Raw genomic sequence first — 2,394 nt, 5'->3', positions numbered from 1 at the left:
CGCTGCGCTCACTTGGTGGCTTTATTCGGTGGTTATAGCAACTGACAAGGCTTTATCACACCATATTCACCTCGGGGCGGGACATTAACCCTTAATTAACTTTCAAATACACCAAGTAAGAAATTCCAGGCAGTTATCACTATGGAATGAAAACATTTTCTCATTAATTATGCAAATTAAGTCTTCATTCGCATAATCGATATCTGCCTGTGGTTTGTTGTCAATTACATAATTTGTATCATGGAATGCAGCTGATTTAAAGAATTTACCCATTAATTATGCAAATTACATCCATATTTGCATAATTGTAATATTATTATATCAAGCATTACTTCAGCTACCTACATACCTAAAATCATGACTATCCATCCTCTTTTAAGGATTTTCCAACAAATGCCCCTGCAGTTCTAGAGCAAGCAACTAGGGTGGTCAAAGTCATGTTACAAGAGCTATCTACCATCTAAATTTCGTGACCCTAGCATGTCCAGATCATTAGATATTAAAACCGGAAGTTCTGCTGCAGTACCATAGGGTTACCAAGAAAACCTAAATTATGGTTACCACGAAAACCTTAATTAGGGTTACAAAACCCCTAAATTAGGGTTAGCAAGGAAATCCTAAATTACGGTTACCAAGAAACCTTATATAAGAGTTTGCAAAAAAATTAGGCAAGAAAAACTTTATAATCAATTGTGAATATTAGCTAAATGTATTACAAATCCACTACCATGGCAACGTTTTTTTCACACAACAAAAGATTCAATAAACAAAACCCAGTGACAGGTCTTACCCCACCAAAACGTCCATCAGTCAGGACAACAGCCACCTGATGTGCATTGTCACGGAAGGGAGTCTGAAGCAAAACGACCAGATCAACAGAAAGGGTATACCAGCCAATAGCAAACAATGTGGAGTAAACAAAGACAGCTGCATTGTAGGTTGAAAAGATACCCTATTGAAACATCTTGTATGTGAACCAAAGATATTGGCCCCCCAAACCATCACTTAACAGAGACGGCGGACGGCACTTTTCATTGACGACTACTGACGTCACGATAAACATTGAGCACGTCGGCAGAACGTCCCGTGTCTGCTCGAAACCATATTTTCTGTTGGACGTGGTCAACGTTGCATCTAAATTTCGTCCATTGCATTTATGTTAAAACACATTAATGGAAATAAAAGCCAAACTTATCGTCCTGCTATTATCGCAAACGAAACAGGTGATTCAATGATGCATTTGTTGAATGGCAAGGTATGGGCCATTAGGGATGATTCTCACCGTAGCCTTCATGTGACGTAGGGCCAATCCCACACGAGAAGGGGTACCACCTTCAAAGATGACGTCCGCCATGATGGCGTTTTGCAGCTGCACGTTGTCTGTGTACTCACCAAGTGTAATTTCCCACTTTGACTCACAGTGGAACTGGATCACGCCAACCTGTGATTTACAGTAAAACGTGATGCAACTAGCTTCCAGTATTGATTGGTTAACGTTTGCCTAGTCATATTTTGATACTGTTGTAGAAGGCATCACATGTTATTACAGTCACTGTGTTGTTTTGCTAAATTATCGTATAGTGAGGATAGCCAAAAGAGTACGTTAAGTAGATTTACGCTTTGGTGGCTGGACAAAGAAATTTTACGTCTACTATTAGGTAAAAGTGATGAAGTTTATATTTAATCAGCGATGGTCTAGAATTCGTATCTGCCATTCGAAAATGGTGAATATCTAAAGTTTTGGATCCACCTGGAATTGCAATAAAGATTGCAACTTTAAAGACAGCCATGCAAAATCACAAAAGAGTAATTTGGTTCAGTTAGAGTCATTTCAGAGTTATGAAATTGGTACTTACTATTGCTTATTGCACTACTAAGTATCTGCTTGTTTCAAATCATATGACATATTTATACAGTAAGAATCTCGCGGGCAACACACCAGAGCGACGTCCTTATTACAGAGAATTTCCAGTATGGATCACATTAACATAATTTTCAAACCTTGTGGGAAAGTCATGCGCTCTTTAGGGGCTGAACGTTGCTGGCTTGATTTAATTTCATGATTTAATTTAACAATACATAAACATGTCAATTATACCTTCCCAAGCAAAGGGTATACTTGTAACGTGTACTCACGTCAGTTTCCGTTAGGTTCAGACACTCGACAACATTTCGAATGTAAAGTTTTGCCTCTTCGAACCTGGCTCGTCCGATTTTCGAGGACCCGTCAATCAGAAACACCAGGTCCACTATACAAGGGGTGTCAAAACTCGTACTAGTCGTGGTTGTGTCATAAGGAGTCGTGGCTATGTCATACGGGGTCGTGGTTGTGCCGTAAGGGGTCGTGGTTGTGACGTAAGGTCGTGTTGGGGTGTCATACGGGGTCATGGTGGT

The sequence above is a fragment of the Branchiostoma belcheri genome, unplaced genomic scaffold (assembly GCF_001625305.1).
Source record: "Branchiostoma belcheri isolate BF01 breed outbred unplaced genomic scaffold, Haploidv18h27 scaffold64, whole genome shotgun sequence".
In the NCBI taxonomy this organism is placed as follows: domain Eukaryota; kingdom Metazoa; phylum Chordata; class Leptocardii; order Amphioxiformes; family Branchiostomatidae; genus Branchiostoma; species Branchiostoma belcheri.
Note: the sequence above shows the minus strand (reverse complement) of the source record.